The 8223-nt window shown below is 42.4% G+C and overlaps 1 long non-coding RNA gene across 2 annotated transcripts; it reads right to left on the bottom strand.

Moving 5' to 3' along the window:
- Positions 1-1079: 1079 nt before the first annotated feature.
- Positions 1080-2193, bottom strand: LOC129742021 (uncharacterized). Of its 2 annotated transcripts, none has more exons than XR_008736502.1 (4): positions 1718-2193; positions 1474-1645; positions 1266-1415; positions 1080-1201 (listed from the first exon to the last, which is right to left on the bottom strand). It is a non-coding gene; the product is annotated as an uncharacterized LOC129742021 (long non-coding RNA). The 2 variants fall into 2 exon arrangements; XR_008736503.1 differs by having other exon boundaries at positions 1496-1645.
- Between the last annotated feature and the right edge of the window lie 6030 nt (positions 2194-8223).

Genomic DNA, 8223 nt, shown 5'->3' with positions numbered 1-8223 from the left:
ACATTCATGTTTCATCATGATGAATGAAATTTTGGTAGACTTTTGATAAGTTTGGTTTTCCATATGCTATTCGGATAAACTAATTTTTCACTCCCCTTTTTCATGATTGGTAAATTTAAAAGACATGTCAAACATTTCTTGTGAGCGTATTTAACGAAAATCATTAAAAAAAATAATTTAAGTAAAATTTGGCAAAATAAACAATGAAAATCGATCTTTTCCATTGCATTGAAATAGTTAGTATTTTCGTGCAATGTTTAGCTGCTGCGCACTTTATGCCGAGGAATTTTACGACAAGCACTGCAATAACGGCGCGTTCGTAAATTGATTTTTTGGAGTCGATCGATCTGTTTGGTAGATGTAAAATCACTTTCCAATGCTTTTGCATACGTTCGTTATAATCTAAGAACGCCAGCATCGATAAAAATACACTTTGGAAAAAAAAATCAATTTACGAACACGTCAAAGGTCATCTCGCTAACTTCCAGCTACTCAGTTCAGAGTGACGGTTACTCAGTTGTCGCCAAAACCGCACCTACTCAGTTCTGACTAAACGGCTTTTACTCAGAACTGACTAACAGCCCTTTTCGCGACAACACGGAGAAAAAAGTATAGTTTTCCCAACTATATTCCGCCTATATTCAATTATATTTCTGATTGCTTCTCGGCTAACTATAAATATGAAATTTTCAACTATATATATAATATATCATCTGATTAATATTTTGCGTTTAACAGTACATATAATAGATCTTACGATAGTTGTATGATTGATTTTACCCATTCAACTATAAACATGATAGATTGAACTGTAATCGTATAATTAATGTTGCGCATTCAACAATAAATATAGTAAGTTCAACTGTACTGGTATAGTTGATTTAACTTTAAATATAATAGATTCAATTATATAACTATGATTAATTTTATGAGATTAACTATAGATATTGTAGATTCAAAAAATGTTTATTTCAGAGGTCATCATGTTTATTGTTGCTTTCTAGTCGGTTCTAGCTTTTATTCCATTTATATGACATTTTGTTATTTATTTGATTTCACAATTATACATTTTTATTTCTGACTCGTTCACCCTCCGAACAGGAAAACAATAACACTTCGATCCATTTATACTGCTGCTGCTGAACACTGCCCAGCCGGAAAACCCACCGATCTCAGCGACAAGAGGTAGGACGAAAGAAAGCTGCCAGGGAAAAAAGTATATTGTATTGTAATAACTTAGAATAAACAAAACTTGTAAATATTACCTGCGCATTTTTTTTTGTTATACGGCGAACGGGCATCTAATGTTTCCTGTTGTTCGGTGGGCAGCGGCTCTTTTCGCAGGGGGACCATATAGGAATCCGCTGTGGTCTGCTGTCAATCGATCCCAGTGGCAAAACTCCGGGTTCCGGCAGCTGAAATTAAAAAAAGAAAAAGTGATTCGATCATCTTTTTTTAAAACCTCTTCCTAACCAGCACAATTGTCGTCACTGACCGCTAACTAGCAACGTTCCTGATGAAATTGTGTAATAGCTACGGAGAACTTGCTTCGATCCGAAAACGGTTCTTCCTGCTCGCAAACTGCTGATATCTGCCTTGCCGGAAAGTCCACCAGTCTCAGCGGCAGAATCAAAAAGCTCATGGCCTAGACATAAAGGGGAAAACTAGATTAAAATTCGCTGAGAACAAACAAAAATTGTAAATTTTCAAAGATTACCCGTTGCCTTTTTTGATGAGTAGGCAAGCAATACTTTCCGATGTTCGACGAGCCGAATTTCGTTTCCTCCGGGTAACAGAAAAAAATCTTGATGATGCCTATTCTTGCTGGGAATGATAAGGAAGGAGGTGGCCTCGGGGTAAGACGGCAGCCCCGAGTAGAACCGACGTTTTCTTTTCCATTGGGGGCACCGGCCGTTTGCTGTGGCCTTTTTTCTTGGATGGTTTCATCTCGATTTTGGGTGAGTGAGTATCGAAACGGCTTTGCGGGCAGCCGGAGAGTGGTAACACACACCGGGATAACGTTCCCCTGGTCGGATTCGCTTATTGACACAGTTGAGACGGCCTCGGATAACTTGTTCCCGCGCGCTGGAATCGCAATTCCCGATCAAGGCTGGTTTTTTAGAAATTTGCGGCGATTTTTTTTGCTGAGGGCGCACTTCTTCTTCTTCTTCAGATCTGCGTGCAGTATTTTCTACACTGTCAGGCTAGAAAACTCAAATGCGTGATAAAATCCACCTAATTCGAAAAAAATCAACTATACAGATATTTAAATTTTTCGTAGTTCCAATTAACTTAAATACACTTTTATAATTGGATTTACCAGCCGAAAAAATTGTTTTAACTTTACGTTTTATTCTCCGTGAACTGAGTCATGCTTACTCAGAATGCGCGAATAATTCTGAAGCGGTTTCTGGCCGCTTTTTTCATGCTAGGACAGTTAAAATCTGTATTATTATTCAGACAAATGATGGATTTGTCGATTTTTTTTTTTTTTTTTTATTTACAACTAGTTTATTAAAGGCCTTTTACTTTTACAAAGTTTAAATGTGCCGAGGGTCTTTGTATCACTGGTTAGTAGGGAGGGGGGCCGTAATAGTCGCGGCGACTCAACAGTTAAAAAAAAAAACAAAATTTTAATAAGGGAAAAGGAAGGGGTTTGTAGGGTTTATTCTTCGATATCAGTGTTCCATTAGGGTCCGGTGGTGGCCTCCTGTAGCTGTGGTTTCGGTAGCTACGGTTTGGTATCGGTTTCCGATCTTCTGGCCAGCCTTCTTCATGAATGTGTCGAACCCGTTGGATGAGAGGTGGTACTAATAAATAAACAAAACAGACATTAAATGGAGAACACACAAGGGGAGAGTTTACGTGGGTAAGCGGACTAAACGACCGAGTCAGACAGCTTGAGATATTTGTAAATTGGGAACAAATATCCAAAATCTAAGTTTGCCAAAATGTCTCGAATTGGAACACCAGGTAATCTACCTCGGGCCCTAAGGGTATCCAGTAGCCAAGCCCTCGTTTGATCATACCTTTCACACGTCCATACAACATGATCGATGTCGTGGTAGCCATCCCCACAAACGCAAACATTGGTTGCAGCGAGATTAATACGAAACAAGTGCGCGTCAAGCCGGCAGTGACTTGACATGAGCCGAGAAATCACGCGAATGAAGTCGCGACTCAAGTTAAAATGCTTGAACCATGCCTTCGTCGGAACCTTAGGGATAATCGTATGGAGCCAACGTCCCTTTGTGCCATTATCCCAGCTAGACTGCCAAGCGTTAATCGCTAAAGTGCGAGGTATTGAAAAATATTCATTGTAAGTTATTATCCTCTCAAAGATTTCACCTCGTAACGCGCCCACCTTAGCCAATGAGTCCGCCTTCTCATTGCCTTGTATAAGACAATGAGACGGGATCCAAGCTAAGGTAATCCTATACGAATTTTCGATCAAAGCGCCCAATATCCCTGAAATTTCCAGCAAAAAATGGGAAGAGCGCTTCATCAGTTTCATCGATCGAATCGCCTCAACGGAGCTGAGACTATCCGAATAGATGAAATAGTGGTCTACGGGCAGTGTGCGAATGTGTTCCAAGGTGCAGTAAATAGCGGCTAGCTCAGCAGTGTAAACGGAGCATGGCTCTCGAAGCTTGAACGAAGCTTCAAAGCCCTCATTGTACACTGCGAAGCCAGTCGCGTTGTCGATTCTAGAACCATCAGTAAAGAACATTTTCATAGGATCAATTTCACGTACTTTTGAAGCAAAGATTGAAGGAATGATGTTGGGTCGGACATGATCTGGTATTCCACGGATGTCAGCGGTCATGGACAGATCGAATTTTATCAAGGAACTGCTAATTGGGTAAAAGTGACTCGTGTCCGAATTTAATAAAGAAGGATTTATTTCTAATTGACTTAAAGTTTTATAATTATTTACATATTTTACTTGCGGATTAATATTCATAAGCCTTTCCAAATTTTCTATCACCAAAGGATTCATAGTTTCACTTCGAATTAGGAAACGTAGCGATAAATCGAAGAACCGATTTTTCAACGGCATTATTCCCGCCAGTACTTCGAGACACATCGTATGTGTCGACTGCATACTACCCATGGCAATACGCAAACAACGATACTGTATTCGTTCTAGTTTAATCAAGTGGGTATCCGCGGCTGACCCAAAGCAAAAGCTTCCGTATTCTATGACCGACAGTATCGTTGTTTGGTATAACCTGATGAGGTCCTGTGGATGAGCACCCCACCAGGTTCCAGTAATCGTTCGAAGAAAATTGATTCTCTTTTGGCATTTTTGTGTCAAGTACCTAATATGTTTTCCCCAGAGGCATTTAGAGTCGAACCAGACACCCAAATATTTAAAACTAAGAGATTGAGTTAGAGTTCTACCCATCATAAGGAGCTCTATTTGAGGAGGGGAATGCTTCCTTGAAAAAACTACTAACTCGGTTTTACTAGGCGAAAACTCGATGCCTAGATTCCTGGCCCAATGTGATAGATTATTTAGAGTTTCTTGTAGCGGAGGTTTTATTTGAGTGTCTGTTTTACCTGTGATATGAACAACACAGTCATCCGCAAGCTGTCTTAGCGTACAATTTTGTGCCATACAAGCATCGATTTCTCGGACATAAAAGTTGTATAGCAGGGGGCTTAAACATGAGCCTTGGGGTAGACCCATGTAACTAATTCGTTTAACGTTGGTTTCTCCATGGCTAAAATGCATGATTTTTTCAGACAACAGGTTATATAGAAAATTGTTCAAAATTGGTGAAAGTCCGCAAGAGTTAAGATTACTAGATAGCACTTCTATGGACACCGAATCGAATGCCCCTTTGATGTCCAGAAATACTGCCCCCATCTGCTCTTTTTGGGCAAACGCCAATTGAATGTCTGATGAAAGTAATGCTAGACAGTCGTTCGTACCCTTGCCTCTACGGAATCCAAATTGTGTACTTGACAACAGATTGTTCGATTCAACCCATTTATCCAGCCGAAAGAGAATCATTTTTTCGAGCAATTTCCGGAGACACGAGAGCATTGCAATCGGCCTATACGAATTGTATTCAGAAGCTGGTTTTCCCGGTTTTTGGACAGCGATGACTTTCACTTGTCTCCAGTCATGCGGGACAATGTTCAGCTCCAAACACTTATTGAATAAATTCAACAAGCGTTTCTTAGCGGTATCTGGCAGATTCTTCAACAAGTTGAATTTGATTCTGTCCAGTCCGGGAGCTGAATTGTTGCAAGACCAGAGCGCAAGTGAAAGTTCGACCATCGAGAATTGATCCTCTGTTTCAGAACTATTCTCTGTATTCCGATAGTGTTTCTGAGCTGGTGCTGCGTCCGGGCAGACCTTTTTCGCGAACTGTGTCAGCCATCGACTCGAGCTTTCCTCATTTTCGTTCGAAGGAGTGTGATTTCGCATGTTTCGTGCCGTTCTCCAAAGCGTGTGCAAAGACGTTTCTCGAGATAGCCCATCCACGAATCGCCGCCAGTACCCCCGTTTCTTGCCCCTGATCAAGTTTTTGAACTTGCGTTCCAAGGCCAAGTAACGTTGAAATTTCTCTGGCAATCCGGTTCTGCGAAACTCAACAAACGCCTTACACTTTTCACCTCGCGCGCGTGAGCAATCTCCATCCCACCACGGAGTGGGAGGCCGTTTCTGTATCGTCGAGCTTTCATTCCGTCTGACCTGTGCTCCGATTGCACAGTCCACAATTGTCCCGGAAATAAAACTGTACTCTGCCTCCGGAGGCAGTTCGTCTGTTGAGTCGATGGCTTCAATGACATCCGATGCGTACTTTTTCCAATCTATATTCCTTGTGAGGTCATAAGGAATATTGATTTCTTCGGGTGGACTACGACCACTGATGATAGAAATATTGATAGGCAAATGATCGCTTCCCTGAGGGTCTTGGATTACCTTCCACGTACAATCCAAGCTCAGAGAGGAAGAAGCTAAAGAAAGGTCTAGAATGCTATGCTGTGATTGGGATCCATTAATTCGAGTCACTTCCCCATTGTTTAAGACAGTCATGTTGAAGTCGTCGCACAGCTCATAAATAATGTTAGCACGATCATCATCACGTGAGCTACCCCAGCCCACGCCATGGGAGTTAAAATCTCCTAGAACTAGCCGGGGTTCTGGGAGAAGTGAAATAATATTCGCCAATTGGTTCCGGCTAACGCTTGAAGATGGCGGAATATAAACCGAGGCTAGACAAAGGTCTTGACCTTTTATTCTAGCTTGGCAACTGACGACTTCAATACCTGGAGATGGTTGTAGTGGAATACGATAGAAAGAGTGGCATTTCTTGATCCCCAAAAGAACGCCACCCCCTCTTTGACCATCGCGATCCAGGCGAATTATGTTGTGGCTATGGAAGGTGAAATCTACGTTTGGAGAGAGCCAAGTTTCGCATAAGGCGAACACATCACAATTCAAATTGTGTACCAATATTTTAAATGGGTCTAATTTTGGTAAAATACTTCTGCAGTTCCATTGCAATACAGAAACAATTTCTCTCCCCTCATTGGATGAATTATCCATCGAAAGAAATTGCTTCTGCGATGAGGGTCATAGTGAGAGCTTTCTTTTTCAAGAACTCTCTCAAAAGGGGAACAAACATATTAATCATTGTCCTCCATCCTGCTGGTACACTGAAAAAGTCTAGGATGAACGCAACAATTTCCGAGAATTTCATCTTACCATCAGCCGAAAAGCTGGGAAAACCATTTGACGATGGATGAGATGCAGTTTCTCTGGGAATTGTTGCATTCCTGTTAGCTACTGATGGGCCTGGATCTTGAAGGAAAGCCTGGGGTTTCGACTTCCCAGAAAGTGGAGGAAAATCCTTCGGGGACGGATTAAAACCCGGAGGACTTTGAATAGGAGGGTTAGAATTACTATTTCCACTCTGAGGACTTCTTTTAGTATTAAGTTTGCTGGCAGCTACTCTGGTTTGTGTTTTAGTGATGCGTTTCCTTTTTGGAGCCTGTGAAACATTATTTTTTGAAAATGGCCCAGTTGATGTTCCTTCACATGGATCCTCCCCTTCGGATTCATAGTCACTTAGAAGGTCAAACTGGTTCTCTGAGACGATTGGCAAAGACTTCAGAACCATGTCTCTATAGGACATTTTAACACGATTTTTCAAAGAAGTCTTGATTTTTTCCCGGCGCGATATGTACTTCGGACACGCCGAGAGAGCATGAGAGGCTTCACCAGTGCAATACAAGCACCTGCTTGCTGCTTGTATTGTACACGAAGCTTCCTCATGCTTCTCCCCGCACTTAGAGCAGCGTGCCTGATTGCAGCAGTAGGCGGCCGTATGATCCAACTGCTTGCAATTCTGGCAGAACATGACCGAAGGCACATAAAGTCTCACAGGTAGACGAACCTTCCCGATCGCAACGTAATCAGGAAGTGCAGTGCCGGAAAAGGTAACCCGAAAAGAGCTCGACAGGGAAAATGTCCGTTCTTCCCCCTCGCCAGATGCTGATTTTAGTTGACGTGCGTCCAACACCTTGACCGTTGGAAGAGCAGGATCCTTGAATCGGCCAACCCCTGATTCCATTAGGTCATCGACGGTCAAGCCCTTTTCGGTTACCACTCCGTCGATTTCCACGTCACGAGCGGGAACGTAAACGCGGTACTCGATCGTAAACCTCTCGTCACAAGCAATGGCGTTTGCTTCCTTCAAGCTACCAACAACAACGCGCATTTTGTTCCGACTCATCGGCTGGTAGCTGACTACGGAAGAGTACGATCGGTCGAGGGTTCGGGAAATTGAAATTGTGTTTAGAGGTTTCGATTTGGACCGGAAGTACACTACCCAGGGTCCCGTCGATTCATTTTGGTAAACCCGACGGCGAGGAGCAGATTTCGGCAACATTGAATCATTTTCTAAGGAGGGATTAGCCTGGTTTGATTTTTGGGAAAGAGTTTCAGACGTTGAGAGGGAATTGCCGAATCTAAAGGGTTGTTGAATTGGATTGGGAGCGGGGGAGGGGGAATCTTCCGTGTCCGATAAGTACATCGGTTGGATGGGGGTATTTTTAGACTCCTCGGAAGGGATTTCTTCCCGATGTGGGCTCTCATCGTCCTCGCCGTCGTCATCCGATAGTCGGTTGCTTTCCGACATACCGGGCTAACGTGGAGAACAATACCTTAATAGTGTTGAATAAAATAGTAAAAAAAACTCAAAG

This window comes from Uranotaenia lowii, chromosome 2 (assembly GCF_029784155.1).
Source record: "Uranotaenia lowii strain MFRU-FL chromosome 2, ASM2978415v1, whole genome shotgun sequence".
Classification (NCBI taxonomy): Eukaryota; Metazoa; Arthropoda; class Insecta; order Diptera; family Culicidae; genus Uranotaenia; species Uranotaenia lowii.
Note: the sequence above shows the minus strand (reverse complement) of the source record. Positions and strands in the feature narration are given on the sequence as shown.